Here is a 20,967-nt window from a genome sequence, read left to right as displayed (position 1 = left end):
GAACTGTGATCGAGAAGAGACATGCTTGATGTGTCCTCGCGAATAATGTGTAAAATGAAGTCATAAAACGGCTTCATCGGTTCGGTACTGTGCGATTTGAGACTGGAAGAGTCCAGTAACGCGTAGTGTGAGTTTGAGCGAGTTGTGACTTTTCGTTCCGCGAAAGACGCGAGTAACTTTAATAATTAAAAGCGTGGCGGTACTTCGTAAACTTTTACTAAGTGCTTATGGCGAGCATTAACGTTAAAAAACGAACTATTATTGAACATCGACTGCAAACGTGTATGTTAGAAAATCGTCTGTGTTGCAGTTAAGTAAATTCCGTAACTTTGAAAGCTAATTCTGGCGGGGTTTGAGTGTGGATAGAATTGTGAACTGAACTTTCTTCAAACGTAGATTAGCGGGCTGATGATCAGGCTTAAAGACAATAAAGAGCTTAAATAGAATTACCAACTTCGCGTTCTCGTTTGAGTAAACAATTACTACCATTCCAATAACTCAATTTATTTAGGAAGATTGCTCATAGATTGTATTTCAGCAAACATGTATCGCGGCCTCCGGTGAGCGGCTATTAAATTGCAGTTTCTTCAACACTGCTTTTCTGCAATTTTTCCAGTAGCTGCTATCAGGAGAGGCGAGTGCAGCAACTACCTAAGAAACGAGGTAGGTGGATTTTCTTTCAGGGAAAGGAAACTGCGCGATAAGAGCCTGACCCGTCGCATCTGTCAGACGACCTCGTCCAAACTCAGTGAAATGCTGATAATGGCGTCCTTGTCGCCTTAAAGGCATTCTTCACTAACATCAACTCACCACGTCCAATCTCAAAGGTAACTAATGCTCACGACCTTTACAGCGTGTATTTAAAGTAAATCTCATTGTGGTGCTACTAGCACCACTATTACGCGACGGGCGCGAAATTTGAATACATCTTTCTGACGTAGAAACACGTCTACCAACTTTCGTGTAGAGGAATTCCTTTTTGGCGTTGCTTTTTTCTTCTTTTTCTCTGCAGTGTACGTGAATTATGATTGACCGGTATGTATCTATAATGGAACCTTTTGTTAAAGAGTTCTGAGCTATTCTTTTGTGTGTAGTAAGTTAAGCTGATCGGGGACCTGTGTGGACCGTGGATTTTGTAGTAGCTGCTTTTCTTCAACAATTATGTCCGTCGGGAGTGGCTGGCCAACCGCTGGTATTTTAAATAACTTGCTGTGAAACAATTTGCTTTTTCCAGTTGTTTAATTCCGGTACTGTAAGAAGTGATTTCAAGCTAAAAATTGTACGTTTAGGTCTTGTTTTGAGCGTAATGTAACAGTCTGTTGTCAGAAACTTTTGTAATGCCTTAGTTGAATTTAAACTGGTAAATGTTCTAGAGTTTATTAAAACCTAGTCGTGTTTAGGTAACGTAGTATTGTCTTTTAATACTACGTAAGGTGGCATATCGACCTTTGCTCAAGTAAAATCAAATAATTCAGTAATACGTGACGATGTCTTACGCTTGTTGTAAATTGTCATATGTTTTTTGCCGTACTTAAGCTTTTTGTTAGTGAACTGTCGTTCAGTGCAAAACTCTATGATCATTACCCGCGTCACAGCTGCTCAAGTAAACGGCGTTTTATTTCTTTTGGGTAAATAAGATTTTAAGATCCTTTGGCTGCTGTTCGTAACTCAGTAAATGTGTAAAAGCTGCCAGTTGTTGCATTAATTGTACTTTTAAAGCTGGGTTTTGGTTTTCGGTAAAATTTCAACGGTCATTGGCCGTTGCTGTCATGAATATTTTAATTATAAAATATCAGTTGACAATGTTTGGTTGTGTGTTGCTGTTACTAAATAAAATTGTTTAATATTATTTGATGACTCGGGCTCAGATACTTGTATCCTAGCTGTATATTCCACTGAAAAGGTAAAACATTCCATTTTTGTACAATTAGATTTGACTATAGACTGGTTCTATATTCATATTGCGGTTGGATAAAAAATTGTGGTAACACTGTTATAACACGAAGGATGTGCGTCAGATGACAGGCACTACGTCTATAGCTGATAGCAGGAGGTCAGTTGAGTAGCGTAGTGAGTGGCGACAGCTGCGGGTCACTTGCCAGTGTGTACTGCCTGAAAGAGCAGGACGCCAGTTCAGACGGTCTCTGCACCCTACTATTGCAATTTATTGTGACATCACCTTCTTCCCGTACCTTTTTGCACGGCATCCTGTCATCGTTCGCGACAACGCACAGTGTCACAAGGCGAACCAGGTGCAGCTGTCGCGTACGTGGGGGTGGGAGGTATCGTATTCACCCCATATGATTCCGTAGGATTACGATCTGTTCGCCAAAATGAAGGAACCTCTTTGTGGCAAGCGCTGCAACTCAAAAGAAGACATCATACGTGGCTTAGGGCGGTCCTTGCGCGCCATCGACAAAGATGGAGACGCTGACGGTGTACGATGCCTTCCATCAGTGTGAGGGAAAGTGATAGAGACGCGGGGCGGTTGTACTGCGGGCTTATAATACGGTGAATGTCTGTCAATGAAGTCTGGTATAAACTACAACTGTGTTGCCACTTGTCTTTATCCAGCCCTTGTACTTAGTTTTGTAAGTGCAAAATGAGTGTTAAGAGCGATAATTCGTCTTAATGGTGTGAGTTTTAAAGCTTCGTGAGTTCAGAATTACTCGTTCCAAGACTAGCTATTGCTCTGTACATGTCAATCTAATAAATGATCAATAATGCCACGAAATAAATTTTTGAATATCCAGCCAGTTATTTTAAAATCTAAATTTAATGTTCAAAACCAATAAATTCTTTATTATATATTGCTTCCCATTAGATCTGCAGTATCAAGAATTATAGCAAATAATTAAGCTTCACTTACTGTGCATAGACAATGTGATAGGAAAAAAATACGTGATTACATTTTTTTTCGATGAAATGGGAGTACAAAGGGTGTGAAATTTTCTGCACAGGGCTGTCATCTGTGCCAGCAACAACTACCCTAACCTGGTTGGCAATGGTGTTGAACATTGCTGTGTGGCGCCGGAGGCGAGGGGCCGTTCTAATTCTGTATGGCACTGAGTATGGCCCTATTCATTTTGTCAGTTCCATACTATCTTTATAAATGTGGAATCTCAAAGTACGCAAGCAGCAGTATCGCTGTGAGATGTATCGTCCACTAGACAGGACTTCTTTTAAGCCACTATCGAATTTCGTAACTTACTGGTATGTTTATCCGTCTTGGTTCTTCTCAAACCAAGCAACAATCACTTGCGATTTCTGAATGTGGCAACCCCTGGGTGATCATTTCTATTGCGTAGAATTTTTATGGTGTTACTACATTGGAGACGCAATTCTAATGAGGGAGGGAGTTTAGTGTTTAACGTCACGTCGATAACGAGCTCATTAGAGACGGAGCATAAGCTCGATATTAGGGGAGGGTGGATGAGGAAATCTGCCGTTTCCTTTCGAAGGAACCATCCCAGAATTTGCCTTAAGCAATTCAGGGAAATCACGGGAAACCTAAATATGGATGGCCGGATGCCTGTTTGAACCTTCGTCCCCACGACTGGGAGTCCAGTGTGATAACTCCTGAGTCAACTCGCTCGTTTGATGGTCAGCAGTGCAGTTAGTACACAGGACAATTCAAAAAGAATGAACAGATTTCAAACATTTGTTGCTGTCAAACTAGAGAAGATACAAAAACAATTCCAAAGTTTATGGAAAGGGGAAAGTTCAAATTTTATGCACTCATAAAAATACATATATTACACGACAAATATCAAAACTGTGGCTCACTTCCTCCACACACGAAGCAGCTGGTCTCTCGTTACCGAATTCACAGCTTCAGCACTGCTATGTCGCAGACCTTCAAGGTTGTGAGGCATAGGGGGTATAAGAACGTGTTCCTATACGTAACCCCACAGATGAAAGTCACGAGGTGTGTCGAGTGAGATGTTGGATTGGAAGAGGAAGAGCAGAAGATGACCTTCGTTGCCGGTGGCCTTCCAGGTCTGCAAACCTCACAACTTGTGACTTTTATCTGTGAGGTTATGTGAAAGACCATGTTCTTATCCCTTGCCCGCTGTGCCTGACACTCTTGAGAGTCTACGACATGGAAATGCTGTAGCTGTGAATTCCTAAGAGAGACCAGCTACTTCGTGTGTGGCAAGAAATGAGCCACGTTTTTGATATATGTACGTAACACACGGTGGTCAAATTGAATGAATAAAAATTTGAACTTTTCTCTTTCCAGAAATGTTGAAATTGTTTTTCTACCTTTTGTAGTTTGGAAGCAATAAGTTTCTTGTTTTTGAATAGTCTTGTATGTTAACACGCAATACTATTAAAATGTTTTGAGAAGCAAATAAAAATTAAAAGGTATGTTGTTCATGTTAAAAAAATTATTTCTCACAGTGTATTTGGGAGTTAAGCTATCCGTGTCCCTTCATTACGTTATCTTCTCTATCATACCACGTTTCGCTCCTACTACTAGTACTGTACAGTTTTCTCAATACAGGCCCTACATATAGCACCGTGAAAGGTGAAAATTCTGTTTAAGTGACTCAGTATTAATACATAATATTAACAATATTTCAAACCCCTCGACGGCTTCGAAACTGCAGTCACAATATCAAGAAAATGCCAGAGAGGATGGGTGTGAGTGAACTGTTTCTCTAGAGCATATTCACACTGAAGCGTGCTGCACCTCATTTTTCGAGTATAAAGAAAGAGTCCGCCACAGCAAGATCGGAACGAAAACGCATTGACGAAAGCGCTCATGCAGCTAATTCGTCATCCTTTATGAGTTTTTCACTGGTCTGTGTTTGTAGAACTACACTACTGGCCATTAAAATTGCTACTCCACGAAGATGACGTGCTACAGACGCGAAATTTAACCGACAGGAAGAAGATGCAAATGGTTACCTTTTCATTCACATAAGGTTGGCGCCGGTGGCGACACCTACAACGTGCTGACATGAGGAAAGTTTACAACCGATTTCTCATACACAAACAGCAGTTGATCGGCGTTGCCTGATGAAACGTTGCTGTGATGCCTCGTGCAAGGAGGAGAAATGGATACCATCACGTTTCCGACTTTGGTAATGGTCGGATCGTAGTCTCTCACGATTGCGGTTTATCGTATCGCGACATTGATGCTCGCGTTGGTCGATAGCCAATGACTTAGCAGAATATGGAATTGGTGGGTTCAGGAGGGTAATACGGAACGCCGTGCTGGATCCCAACGGCCTCGTATCACTAGCAGTTGAGGTGACAGACATCGTATCCGCATGGCTGTAACGGATAGTGCAGCCACGTCTCGATCCCTGAGTCAACAAATGGGGACGTTTGCAAGACAACAACCATCTGCACGAACAGTTTGACGACGCGTGCAGCAGCACGGACTATCAGCTCGGAGACCATGGTTGCAGTTACCCTTGACGCTGCATCACAGACAAGAGCGCCTGCAAAGGTGTACTCGACGACGAACCTGGGTGCACGAATGGCAAAACGTCCTTTTTTTCGGGTGAATCCAGGTTCTGTTTACAGAATCATGATGGTCGCATCCGTGATTGGCGACATCATGGTGGACGCACATCGGAAGCGTGTATTCATCATCGCCACACCCGGCGTGATGGTATGGGGTGCCTTTGGTTACACGTCTCGATCACCTCTTGTTCGCATTGACGGCACTTTGAACAGTGACGTTACATTTTAGATGTGTTACGACTCGTGGCTCTACCCTTCATTCGATCCCTGCGAAACCCAGGACATTGCACGATTGCATGTTGCAGGTCCTGTACTGGCCTTTCTGGATGCAGAAAATGTTCGTCTGCTGCCCTGACCAGCACATTCTCCAGATCTCTCACCAATTGAAAACGTCTGGTCAATGGTGTCCGAGCAACTGGCTCGTCACAATACGCCAGTCACTACTCTTGATGAACTGTGGTATCGTGCTGAAGCTTCATGGGCAGCTGTCCCTGTATACGCCATCCAAGCTCTGTTTGACTCAATGCCCAGGCGTATCAGGGCCGTTATTACGGCCAGAGGTGGTTGTTCTGGGTAATGATTTCTCAGGATCTATGCACCGAAACTACGTGAAAATGTAATCACATGTCAGCTCTAGTACAATATATTTGTCCATTGAATACCCGTTTATCATCTACATTTCTTCTTGGTGTAGCAATTTTAATGCCACTAGTGTATAAATGTTTGAAAAACAAATTGCGTAATCCCTTGCTTATTTTGTTGATACAGTATGCCAGATTACATACTTTAAATTGTTGGAAAACTTTCTCTGAAAATATGAATAGGTTTGTGGTGCTAATAGCCAAATAAATTCCAGATCTTTGCCTTATTTTGAAGATAGCTGCGTCGAAAGCACGAGTACGTGTGCTGGCATGCATTCTTTTTATCGAAATTGTTTGTTGACCACGGATATCCCTGAGTTATTGTCAAAGGGAAAATTTCTGTGCGCCGAGAATAACAATAACCTTCAACTGAATCTGCGTAAGAATGAAGATTATGCTACCGACTCAGTCTCATAAGTCTTAACATGGGATTTAGAGGTTGGTTTACGAAGAAACCGTCGCTGCGGTGAATCGGTAGCCATATCGGGAAGCGAATCTGCTGTGGAATGGCCCATGAAGCTTCGAGATTCGCGCTACGAGGGGCAGGAGGAACTTCTCAGAACACAACACTACCATCGAAATAATGGAGAATGACGCTGTTCACTTCTGTGAGGAAGATGAGTTGGTCATGTTGGTGTACATTCAGAGCTAATCCGCAGCATTAAAAATATCGATTTTCAGCATATATTTTACATATGGGACAAATGTATGCAATACGTGATGTAGAAAGGATTATTTCCGCTAAAATATGCAATAACTATTAACTGGCTAAAACAAAGGAATGTGCGTACAACAACAATAGCCTTGATGAAAACTGATTGCAATTTTTAATTATTAAATTAACGTAAGTGATCATCCAATTGAAGCATCAGACGTTACATTCAGACTGTGATGAATGGTAAGTAAATGTAATATAATAAATAATTATGATCACATTAATTATCTTTGTATACTTCACAATTGAGCTAATATTAGATTATGGTTTTGGTACCCGGTCTTGCGGAAAGTCATTAAACTGCTACACAACAGGTACGAAAATTCCTAGCGAAATGTAACTGCCTGGAAGGTGGATAGTTCATTAACACTTCTGGAACCAGGAGGACATATTTCACTTAGGTAACGCCGCAAATCACCTAAGTACTGACGTACTTTCAACTCGAACCGCCATAAGCTTTTGGAAAATCTGGTCTTCACTGATTAACTTGTTTTCTTCCCACTGGCGTCCTCAGATCGGCTACATGTCAATAAAGCAAGAGTGTGAATGCATGTGCGAAAAATAAAAATATCATCTATTGTGAAATCATTGAGATTTTTTTACTCCTCTAGTTATGTGCTCACACTCTTCTTTTGTGAGTGACTTGAAAATGACCTCGAGACAAGAAGTGGTTCAACACAGATTACATTGAAACAAAATTTTTATGCGCATGGTACCGCATCATAATGAAAGAAACTATACTGGAGAAACCAATATTTCGCCCACAATTACAGTAGCCGAAACGTTTGTTTCTCCAGTATAGTTTTTTTAGTTTTTTGGTTATGACTCTGCACGATACTCATAAAACTATTATGACAACTGACTATGGCTACGAAAGCCTTCGCAATTATAACAGATTACATTCTCTAGGAAATTACAGTGGTCCAACATGGGGCTGTATCAATGACAAGCATGTATAATTCATATCTAGAGATAGCTGCCGTCCTGTGGCAGAAACGGCCGGAACTATACAACAGGCAGTGAAATTGACTCGTTTTAAGGCAGTCTTGCAGCGTTACTTGTAATAATTTATTTTGTTTATGTTTGAACGTGCCTGTCATGACAAACCAATATCCAATTTTCATCAATGTTTACCAAATCGTCCCTAAGGACTTTGGTTATACTGATAGTCGAACTAGGACACGCGTTCCTACCAATTCAAATACTGTTGTAAACCATTTTTGTTTTACGTGGTTTTCCACACCATACGAAAATGTTTCTCACGTTCCCATATATGTGTTTATTAACTTGAACTATTTAACGACATACTCTGTGCTTTCTAAAACGAGTCATCTTGTTTCGTCGCGCAAGTGTTACCCAGGACACATTACCTCTTGGAAAAATCTGTTTTACATACGTCAATGAAATTCAACTATGCAAAATTTAAAACTAAGAATCTTTTACATCGTTTTCCACGTCATTGTAAGACAATTATCTACCCCTCCCTTTTGGATTTTTCTCAGTAGTATTACTGCCATGTTAAGAAACTTAAAGACGCTAAATACGACATTGAATAAATGTGAGAGAACTGAGAACGACGTGGAAAGATGACATAATGCAAAAGATGGCTCTGATTTCAAAACCATTAGTTGTACGAGGGCTATCCACAAAGTACATTACGTTTTGGAATTAAAAATAAATAAAGTATTTGAATTTTTTTAAATTATATACATATGGAAGCCACACTTGAATACTACTTTTCTACATAGTTGCCACTTAAATTAAGGCACTTATCGCAGCGATGGACGAGCTTGGAAATTTCTTCGTCGTAAAATTCGGCCACCTGCGCCTTCAACCATGTAATGACTGTCTTTTGGGACAGAACAGTATTTTTGTGGATTTCCTGGAAAGAGGCACTATAATAAACTTTCAAAGGTATCGTCAAACTCTGCACAACCTCAGAAGAGCAATACAAAACAAGCGCAGGGGAAAGTTGGGCTCAAAGATCTTGCTGATTCACGACAACGCCCGGGCCCACACGGCAAATGCCACTCGTGAAGTTCTCGGATCTTTTAAGTGGGAGTTGTTTCCTCATCCGCCGTAAAGTCCCGACCGACTTACACTTATTCCCAGCAATGAAGAAGTGGTTGGCTATGCAGCGTTTTGATGACGACGCACAGCTTCAAGAAGAGGTAACCACGTGGTTGAAGGCGCAGGCGGCCGAATTTTACGACGAAGGAACTTCCAAGCTCGTCCATGGCTAAGATAAGTGCCTTAATTTAAATGTCAACTACATTCCTGGAAATTGAAATAAGAACACCGTGAATTCATTGTCCCAGGAAGGGAAACTTTATTGACACATTCCTGGGGTCAGATACATCACATGTTCACACTGACAGAACCACAGGCACATAGACACAGGCAACAGAGCATGCACAATGTCGGCACTAGTACAGTCTATATCCACCTTTCGCAGCAATGCAGGCTGCTATTCTCCCATGGAGACGATCGTAGAGATGCTGGATGTAGTCCTGTGGAACGGCTTGCCATGCCATTTCCACCTGGCGCCTCAGTTGGACGAGCGTTCGTGCTGGACGTGCAGACCGCGTGAGACGACGCTTCATCCAGTCCCAAACATGCTCAATGCGGGACAGATCCGGAGATCTTGATGGCCAGGGTAGTTGACTTACACCTTCTAGAGCACGTTGGGTGGCACGGGATACATGCGGACATGCATTGTCCTGTTGGAACAGCAAGTTCCCTTGCCGGTCTAGGAATGGTAGAACGATGGGTTCGACGACGGTTTGGATGTACCGTGCACTATTCAGTGTCCCCTCGACGATCACCAGAGGTGTACGGCCAGTGTAGGAGATCGCCCCACACCATGATGCCGGGTGTTGGCCCTGTGTGCCTCGGTCGTATGCAGTCCTGATTGTGGCGCTTACCTGCACGGCGCCAAACACGCATACGACCATCATTGGCACCAAGGCAGAAGCGACTCTCATCGCTGAAGACGACACGTCTCCATTCGTCCCTCCATTCACGCCTGTCGCGACACCACTGGAGGCGGGCTGTACGATGTTGGGGCGTGATTGGAAGACGGCCTAACGGTGTGCGGGACCGTAGCCCAGCTTCATGGAGACGGTTGCGAATGGTCCTCGCCGATACCCCAGGAGCAACAGTGTTCCTAATTTGCTGGGAAGTGGCGGTGCGGTCCCCTACGGCACTGCGTAGGATCCTACGGTCTTGGAGTGCATCCGTGCGTCGCTGAGGTCCGGTCCCAGGTCGACGGGCACGTGCACCTTCCGCCGACCACTGGCGACAACATCGATGTACTGTGGAGACCTCACGCCCCACGTGTTGAGCAATTCGGCGGTACGTCCACCCGGCCTCCCGCATGCCCACTATACGCCCTCGCTCAAAGTCCGTCAACTGCACATACGGTTCACGTCCACGCTGTCGCGGCATGCTACCAGTGTTAAAGACTGCGATGGAGCTCCGTATGCCACGGCAAACTGGCTGACACTGGCGGCGGCGTTGCACAAATGCTGCGCAGCTAGCGCCATTCGACGGCCACCGCGGTTCCTGGTGTGTCCGCTGTGCCGGGCGTGTGATCATTGCTTGTACAGCCCTCTCGCAGTGTCCGGAGCAAGTATGGTGGGTCTGACACACCGGTGTCAATGTGTTCTTTTTTCTATTTCCAGGAGTGTATGTAGGAAAGTAGTATTTACGTGTGGCTTTCATCTGTATATAATAAAAAAAAATTCCAGTACTTGATGTAATTTTAATTCCAAAACGTAATGCACTTTGTGGGTAGCCCTCGTATTAACTAGTGACTATGAACAAGCTTAAAAAGATACACCTTAAAAAATAGGGACGGTTTCTATAACATGTTAAATGTCATACTGTCTCCTGAAGTCGCGGTCAAGTCTTTTGTAGATTGTGACCTACTTACATATTATGAAAATGGAAAACTAAATCAAAATGCTTCGTACTGATATTAGTAGGCCGTAATGTCATTGACAAGAGTGGTTTTCCAATAGAGTACAAATCTCATGACGAGGAAGCCGTCATAAACTTTGTATACTCTCAATCAAATACACTGTTGGCCACCCAAAATGCAACACCCTGAAGGAAGTATCCAAATCAGGTGAAATTTGCAGCATGCGATTACGGCGACGAGAGATGATCGTGATTAGCATTTCAGGAGAACATCACGGGAGACAGTAGCGCCACCTGCGAGCGCTATACAAGGGGGGAACAGACGGCTGTGTGGAAGTACTGGAATTGCTCTTTCGTGCTGTTGTTATGCGTAAGCAGCTTCAGTATGCTTCGCAAGGCAAGAGCGTCTTTCTATCACGTTTCGGAGTTGGAACGAGGAATAATAGTTGCCTGTACGGATTACGGATTATATTTCAGAGAAATCATTAATCATGTCGGACGGAACCAAGGCACTGTCATGTGGATATGTGTTCTCTGGATGCAGGAGGGCACGACGGACCAACGGGACCGACTGGAACTACCCTGTTGCACCCCAACGGGTGATGACAGGCATAGTGTGTGCATAGCAGTCATGCATGTTTCTGCCGCATCACGAGCCGTGTCACAACAAATTTGGTCTGTTGTGCAACATGCAATGGCCGCGCGTACGATTCGACGTCGTTTGCAGCACAGTGTACTGTCCACAAGGCGTCTTTGCTGCGTTTACCTCTGAGTCAGCGGCATAGGCGTTTGTGCCGGCAATGGTCCGATGAGTGACGGACGTGGACAACCGTATGGAACGACCTTGTTTTCACCGACGAATCTCGATGCTGCTTGCACCACGACGATGGTCGGATTACAGTCTGAAGACAACATGGTGAGAGACTGTTGAACTGTTGCCTTATGCATCGCCATACATGTCCTGTAGCCGATTTTATAATTTGTTGTGGTGTTGGATTACACTCCCGCACCTCTCTAGAACGCACTAACGGTGCACTAATCAGCCAGCGTTACACCTCTAAAGTGTTGGAGTCTGTTGTCCTCACATACCTTTGGAGCTTGTTGACAGACACATTGGAACAGGATAATGCTTTTGTGGCGTGAGGTGTTCAAGACTTCTACGTCGCCACAGTCTGGAGCCGCGCGATCGCTACGGTCGCAGGTTCGAGTCCTGCCTCGGGCATGGATGTGTTTGATGTCCTTAGGTTAGTCAGATTTAATTAGTTCTAAGTTCTAGGGGACTGATGACCACAGCAGTTAAGTCCCATAATGCTCAGAGCCATATTTGAACTTCTACGTCGCCCATTGGATTGCATTGCTGCCTTGGTCTCCCTGTTCTCCCGGTCTCTCACCTGTCGAAAACATCTGGTCGATGGCTGCGGAGCCAGTGGCCCGTGATATACCGCACTCTGCTACACCAGACCAACTTCGGCAAAATGTGTATGCAGCGTGTGCTCCTGTACCCCTACAGCACATCCGAAGCCCCTTTAATTCAAGTTCTAGGGGTGTAGCAGCGGTTACAGACAGCTGTGGTAGCAACACTCGGTACTGATTTCACCATCTTCCTCACTTCACATGGGACTAAAGTTCAATCATGTGATCTTTCTTGTACGTGTTACCTCCAAAATCAGTTTGGCTTTGATATCTGCGCCTTCTAGGTGTTGCGGTTTGGGTGACTCCAGGTGTGCATTTTCGCACTTGTTAATTTTTCGCAATTTTTTACCTAGCTCATATTGTCTCATAATTAAATTAAAAATAGTTCTTATCCCTTGCTTCTGCCTTTTATTGTTCTAGTTCTTTTTCTTATTTCCTCATGTATTAGGCTTCCCTCAGCCTGTTGTAGCTACACGTGGTCCTTCCATCATTTTGCAGGTCTTCCAATACATCTTTCAGCTTGCGGAGTATATCGCCAAAAATGTTGTGGTAAACTTTATTTGTCCATTGGCAACTGATGGGATATCCATTTTTTTCGGTATTCGTCAACCTTTCTGTTTATAAAGAAAATATTTATTTCCTTCCTGATATCTTTATTTCTTTTGTAGTCTACCTTGGTGTATCCTGCTATGTATTTGGGGAATTACATTTCATTGGCTTTTAATCTTATTTTACCTTTATTTTTCATTACCCAAGATTCACTTCCATACAGTAATGTTGGTGCTGATTTGAGATATGTTTCTGTTCTTACTCTACGTTGGAGGGCTGTACTGATAGTTAAGTTTTTTAATTTTGTCTTTTCGATCTAGGTCCCCCCCTCTCCCTACTGTACGACAGCATGGCTCCTAGTTATTTGAATCTATCTACTTGGTCTAAAATCTTGTCGTCTATAATTACGTGGCCTCATATTGTTTCAGAATTAAATTAAAAATAATTCTCATGCCGTGGTTCTGAACATTGTTTATGGGAAGTCTTCCTTGACTGTAATACAAATGCCCCAATATCAGCCAGCTCGCATGCCGTTTTGCGGAAAGGTCACTTCTATAACACTGAAACTTCCTGGCAGATTAATACTGTGTGCTGGGCCAGGACTCAAACCTGGGACTTGTGCCTCTCTTGGTCTATTGCTCAGTTGACTTAGCTATCCAAACACGATTCACGACTCTCCTTCACAGCCCCACTTACGCCAGTATCCTGCCTTGCAAAATTCACTGTTTCTTCTGCACACCCAGAGAGTTTAGAACTCCTGGAATAAAGGATGTTGCAGAGAAGGAGCTTAGCCGCAGTCTGCGGGATCATTTCTGGAATAAAGTTTCACTCTGCAGGCGAGTGTCCGCTGATTTTAATAAATCAAAGGTCCCGAGTTCGAGTCCCGGTCCGAAATGTGCCAGGATGTTTCAAATCAGAGTGCACCCAAGCTGCAGAGCGAGAATTCATCCTGGTAAAAAATTGTGTAATAATATCTTTAATTTCGTTTGAATTGTACGGGTCTTCTATTTCACTAAAAGTAAATATTTCCCCTGTTTGAGATGAAGTGAAGGAATTCTCAGTCTTGCAATGCAGTCTCCAGAATTCTGGTTTGCTTTTCCTTACTGCGCCTCCAGCACGAAACCTGCGAATGTTAACAAGATAGTTGAGCGAGGCTGATTATTCAGCCGAGGTGTGGGTGCTAACGACCCTGCCGCGAGTGTCGGGTGGAGGCTGGCCGCCAGGACGGAGCCGCCGGGCCGTCCGCATGATAATGCAATTGGCGGCGGCGCGAGAGCAGGCTGGCCGGCTACGTGACCGCGCCGCCGCACAAAGAACACAGCCTTGTCAGGCCGCCGCCGCCGCCGCCTCTGCCCGCACTTCAAAGGATTACGTGACGCACGCCTCAAAGAGACTTGCGCCCAACGCTAAGTTCTTTGCGAATTAGATCTGCTTCTGGGCGGGGCGCGCCCGGCCACGGAGCCCCACGTACTGGCGCGCCCGCTAGCGGCCGCCTAGCCCGGCTTATTGTATTTTCCCGGGCCGCTCCACAAACACCTGCTACTCTTTGCCCCGACCCTACTGCCTCGTCGGAGGGCCCGCCGGAGAGAAAAGGAAGGTTCGCCGCGGTAACTAGCAGGACGTGACTCGTCTCATGGGACGTCACGCTGTGAAGGCTGCACACGTGGCGTCTTTTCAGCACGAGAGAGCTGAACATTCCTGCGAAAGTTAGAAACAAAAGAAGTCTGCTGGAAACTGTTCGTCGAGGGCTCTTGTTCGCCGAACGAAACCTCGTGAATCTAGACACGCGTTCCGTGCTTGTGCAGGTCATTCCAAACTCTACGAACTGCCTGCACAGACAAGAACACTTCCGGCATTTAAAACTGCAACTACACAAAGAATGATACCAAGCAACAAAATTTGACGAGGGATGTTGAAAAAGTAATGCAACACATTTTTCTATGAAACTATGTTCGTTTTATTCAGATGTCCAATAAGCCATATTACTCGCCATACCTTTGGACACAAACCCTATTTTTCAGCATAATCTCCTATTAATGCTTTGGTCTTACTCCATCTTACTGGGACGGCTTATAGGCCCGCATGGCACCATTCTGCTGGTCGCCGTCGAGCCAACGTCTTGCTGCTTCAGTACTCCCCCGCGTCCCACAATCCACTTACCACTCCCCGCACAGTGCATCGTTCATTGGGTCAAACAAAAGTCGGAAGGTGAGAGATCCAGGCTGTAGGCCCGATCAGGAACGAGAGCCAAATGAAGTTCTGTCACCTCCTCTCGGGAGCACAGAATTGTGTGAGGCCTTGCGTAGTCTCGGTTTGATTGTGATCCGTCGATTACCTCCAATAGACATGTCCACACTGTCCAACATTGCAGTAGGCACAAGCTGTGTGAGGCCGGCCGGGAAGTGGGAGATTGGACTGATCTGCGCGGCCTTGTGGTGATGGCGACAGACCCCACTACCAACGACTCAACAAGCTTTTGTTCACTGTCAGATCACCGATTCTGTGATTTTCCGCCTAAAGAAAGTCAGTTATAGCTCTCTGCCTGCCACGCACCTTCGTTACAGATGCCATTTTGAAGTCTACGGAGCATTACCACCTTTAGGAACTTCATGAAGCTTTTTCTGCATTTTTTTCAACTGATATTGGCAGAGTAAAATATGTGTTGCGTGATCCACTGAGCGCTCCTCGTACTTATTCTGCGCGTTCAGTATAGTAAGATGAAACGTTGTAGCTGAGTTGGGGGTATGCAGACTGCGAACTTCAGTGCACAATGATCAACTTCTACATCTACGTCTATACTCTGCAAACTACCTGGAGGTGCATGGTATAAGATAAGTTCCATTGTCCCAGATATTAGGTTCCTTCCAGTTCCATTCAAGTATGCAGCGAGGGAAGACTGATAGTTTGAATGCCTCTGTGCGCGAAGTAATTATTCTAATCTTATCCTCACGATCTCGACGTGAGCATTACATTGGGGATTGTAGTATTTTCCTAGAATCATCAGTTAAAGCCGGTTCTTGAAACTTCGTTAATACACTTTCTCTGTATAGTTTACGTCTGTCCTCAAGAGCCTGCCAGTTCTGTTCCTTCAGTGTCTCTGTGACACGCTCCCATGGATTAAACAACCTTGCGACCAATCGTGCTGCCTTTTTCTGTATACGTTCAATATCCGACTGGGCCTATGTGACCATTCCACTTCATTTCCCTAGAAAGTGTGACACGTAGGTATTTGTATGAGCTGGCCGATTCCAAATGACAATGAAGAAAGCAGTCTGAAAGCAATCATTCTCCTCCAAGGCTCGACACACTCACATATCCAGAATATACATAAACTGTACTCGTCTAAAAAGACAACTTGGTTTCCGTCCTGTATCCATTGTTGTTATTGGGAGCAGCACTGTCACACGCCTCTCTCCGCTGTTGTGTCAAGGGAACCCAGGACAATCATCTCCATACTGATATCCAATACAGTTTAGGTGTTGTCGATTTGTCCATGCACTTACCTTGCTGTTAAAGAAAAAAAAGTCTGTTTCCTGACTCTAGTATGTGACATGCCTGTAGCATCCTGAACGGGAGAGTGAATAATGGGTGTGTCCTTTTGTACGCTAGTCACATGAGGCTGTCGAGATCCAGCATGACATTGAGTGTGACCCTCCAGAACCAATCGACTCTATACTACATCACAGTCGTGGGATAGTGACCAACACGAGGTGTACGATTAACGTCTTCCCAACAGACCAAGTTCTTGTCGCTGTCGAATATCTTCAGTACTGGTAAATACTCCTCCTTCTTACACAAGGCATAAAACGATCTTCTCTTCTTCCAAAACAATTTCTGAAGTGTAAAATCTCTTTCCATATAATGTTATACAATATGTATATGACCACCAGTGGTTTGGGGGTCTCCCACCGAAGCTGACAGCGCCCCGGCTTGTCATGCCGGGGGGCCCGGGATCGATTCCCGGCTGCGTTGGAGAAGATTTTCTCCGCTCAGGGACTGGGTGTCTGTGTTGTTTTCATAATTATTTCATCCTCATCGACGCGCAAGTCGCCGAAGTGGCGTCACCAGAAAAGACTTGCACCAGGCGATGGGGTCTACCCGCCGGGAGGCCCTCACCACATGACATTTCATTTCAGTGGTCTATGTGTAGCCTTTTTGATTAGTAGTTAAAATGTTCTCAGCCCAAGGTTCGAAGCACACCACCGATTACAGTTTGAATAAAAATCGTCATCAGTGACGGCCGAAGATACTCAGCGTCACATTCATTCAGCCAAAGGCCTTCTGAAAGAGGGCGGAGAGTGGAAAGAGGTTCAGGGCACTCTCTAGCCGTTGGGGAATGAAACTGCCTCTAAAGACGGAAGAATCAAGGGGATGAGCATGCAGAAGGCGATGTAATTAAGTACACATAACGTATGTCCTCAGTACATGTGACCTGCAATTGAAAAGTGTCACGATGATCTCTTCATTGGCAAGAGATTCCGCATTAGTCCCCCATTCGGGTATTCAGGAGTGGAATGCCAGTGGAGAGGTGACCACGAGGAAAAGATTGAATAACCAATGAAAGAATAACTTCCTATGAGTCGGAGCATGGAATGTCAGAAGTTAAAACGTGCCAGGGAAGCTAGAATATCTGAAAAGAGAAATGCAAAGGCTCAAGGTTCAAGAATCAGAGAAGAGAAATAGACAAGGTTTTGTGGTAAGAGGAGTATAGGGTATTATCAAGAGCAGCAGAAAATGGTACTGCGGGAATAGGATTCGTTATGAATAGGAAGGTAGGACCTAGTGCGAGTTACTTTGTACAGTTCAGTGATAAGGCTGTTCTCATCAGAATCGACAGAAAACCAACACACACAACGACTGTTCAGGTATAAATGCCGGCGTAGCAAGCTGAAGGTAAAGAGTTGGAGAAAGTACGTAAGTACGAAGATGGAGAGGGGAGGGAACGAAAGAGAGGAGATATAATAAGGTAGGGAAAGTATATGGGGATACTGAACGGGTAATTCAGAACGTAAAGATCGAAGGAATTCTAATAATCACAGGGGACTGGAATACGGTTGTAAGGGAAGGAGCAGAAGAAAGCGTTAGAACAGAATGGTGGGGGTACTAAGAATGAAAGTGGAGATAGACTAACTAAGTTCTCCAATAAATGTGAGCCAGTAATAGACATTACTGTGCTCAAGAATCACAAGAGGAGGAGGTTTACTAGGAAAATGCCACGAGATACGGGAAGATAAGACTACATCATGGCCAGGCAAAGATTTAGAAGTCGGATACTAGACAGTAGAGGGTATCTAGGAGCAGATAAAGACTCAGATCACGATCTAGTAGTGATTAAGAGTAAGGTAAGGTCTGAGGGACTAGCCAGGAAGAATCAACAGGCAAAGAAGTAAGTTATGGATGTGCTAAGGAATGAAGTGATACGGTTGAAGTTATGTGGGTCTATAAATACTGTGATAAGGAATAGCTTCATAGGCAGTTCAGCTGAAGACTAATGGACATTTCTAAAAAGCGCAATAATAGAAGTTGGAAAGAAAAACATAGGTACAAGAAAGGCAACTGCGAAGAACGATGGGTAACTCAAGAAATACTTTACTTGATCGATGAAATAAGGAAGCACAAAAATTCTCAGGAAAATTCAGGGACTCAGAAAGACAAGTCACTTAGGAATGAAGTAAATAGGAAGTACAGGGAAGCTAAAACGAAATGGATGCCTGAAAAAATGTGAAGAAATCGAAAAAGAAATGATTGTCAGAGGAACTGACTCAGCATGTAGGAACGTCAAAAGAACTTTCGGTGAAATTAAAAGCAAGGATGATAATACGAGGCCTATTCGGAAAGTAAGGTCCGATCGGTCGCAAAATGGAAACCACTGTGAAAATCAAAGATGATTTATTTGCAACACTTAGCTACATTTGTCGTAGCAATGTCTCAACTTTTCAATACCCTCGTCATAGAAGTAAGCCGCCCGTGCTTCCTACCAGTTCTCTACGCTGGTTACAGCTCGTTATCTGTGCCAGAACCTTGTCTTCATAGCCAGTGGTTCATATGAGGAGAGATGAAACTCGGGCAGAATCAATTCTGGGCTCTGATGTGGGTGATCAAACACTTTGCACCGAAAACGGTACAGTAACATCTTCATTGCCCCTGCAGAGTGCGGCCGAGAATTGTCATGGAGAAAGAAACGCATGCTAGTCATGTTAGGTAGGTTGTATGACATCAGGCGAAATTTCACACTCGGCCCTCAAACTTGGCGGGAGAACTATTAATCTACGTATCTTTACGTGCTCACTATGCGCTTAGAACTGCAAAGCACGACGTGACGCGATCGACGTGCTTGCAAGAGACACTGCCCATTGCATCAGTGCGAAACTTCATCGGATTTCACTGTGGTTTCCATTTCGCACCACATCGGACCTTACTTTCCGAATAGCCCCCATATTACGAGCGCAATGGGAATTCCACTGTTAAATGTCGAGGAGAGCGTAGATAGGAGGAACGAGTATGCTGAAGGCCCCTATGAGGGAGAGGACTTGTATGATATTATAGAAGAAGAAACAGGAGTCGATTGGGAAGAGAGAGAGGATCCAGTATTAGGATCAGATCGTGGAAAACTTAAAATCAAATAAGGCACAAGGGATAGATAACATCCCTTCGGAATTTCTAAAATTATTGCGGGAGGTGACAAAAAAATATTATTCACAATGGTGTATAGCCTGTATGAGTGTGGCGATAAACCATTAGACTTTCGGAAAAAACATCATCCACAGAATTCCGAAGATAGGAGGAACCGACAACTGCGAGAAATATCACAGAATTATTTTAATAACTCATGCATGCAAGTTACAGACAACGATAATATACCGAGTGAAGAGGCGCAATGGTTAGCACACTGGACTCGCAAGCGGGAGGACAAAAAATCAATTCCGAGCTACAATCAAGAAACAATATGTTCCACAAAAGATCAAAGTGTCTCGGGGATCACGTTTACATTACGTTACTTAATCTGTGACTCCAATTCGGCTACGTTCATAATTGGGGGACTGAACTCAACATCTTCCAGACAAGCCTCCGCCAGAAGTCACGAGGATTACAATCAGGTAGTTTGAACGGCGAGGCCATAGGGAAATGACGGCTGATAGTTGTAGCTTTTCTGAAATGCCTCTGCAGCAACCGCTTCACTATCTGTGCATTGGGCGGAGGAGTGCCACCTTGCATGAAAGTGACCCTACCCTCAAACCCTTGCTGTTGAAGGACTGGAGTTACGTTGGCGCGAAAAAGATTTTCATAGCGTTTACCAGTGACGGTACAGGTAACAGCACCCGTGTGACTCCTCGAGAAAATCGGCCCTGCAATAAATGATGCCATCAAACCGCACCATACAGCTACCTTTGCCGAATGAAGTTTTCCGTTGCCCATATACCGCAATTCTGTGTACAGACATGAGCTGGAAATGGGTTTCGTCTGTCCACAAAGTGTTCCGTGGCCATTCATTACCCATTTTAATGAGAGCAAGAAATTCCAGGGCGAACGTTTATTCTTGTTAGCAGATCAGGAAGCAAGTCCTGCATGTGGGTGATTTTGTATGGATTGTAATGTAGAATGTTCCGTAGGACTTTATGCACCGTGCTTTCAGGCATGTCCAACATTCGGGCAGTTCCCTTCCCCTGCAAAATTGTGGCTACATCTTCAACAGACTTCGGATGAACTGCTTACTTCCCCCTGCAACATTGCACTTCAAAAAAAAGTCTATCGGTCAAATTTCGTTTTTGGCGTTTCCATTGCGACAATAATAGGCTGTTCAAATGTGACGTGAATCCGAGAAGTGGTTCTCTTCCTACAATCTTTTGAAACTACAACTTTAACTTTAGAAACTCTGCTTATTACGCTATCTCAAGGTCATCTGCCGTGAAGCTGGAAGTTCTGACAAAGGCCTCTAGGTGACAATCTGACAGGATCGTAAGAAACTGAATTGTATGAAGGGAGAGCAATTTTCATTTTCGCAGATAAGTTCATACTGAAGATCAATATCATAATTAAAGCTTAGTTGATTTTAATTGGGTAATACTGCCAGGAGCATAAGATATTAGACCACCATAACGAAGCTAAAATATCACAGTAGATGTATTGTCCTGGCTCTTGGGGATTTAGGTAAATAATTTTATTATTTTACGTACCAGGGAAAGTGAGTTACAGGATCATTAGGAAAATAGTCTGAAACGAATAAGTGGAGACCAGCATATTGTTAGTAAC

The sequence above is a fragment of the Schistocerca gregaria genome, chromosome 2 (genome assembly GCF_023897955.1).
Source record: "Schistocerca gregaria isolate iqSchGreg1 chromosome 2, iqSchGreg1.2, whole genome shotgun sequence".
NCBI classification, from domain to species: domain Eukaryota; kingdom Metazoa; phylum Arthropoda; class Insecta; order Orthoptera; family Acrididae; genus Schistocerca; species Schistocerca gregaria.
The sequence above is the reverse complement of the archived record's forward strand: the minus strand, read 5'-3'. Positions refer to the sequence as shown.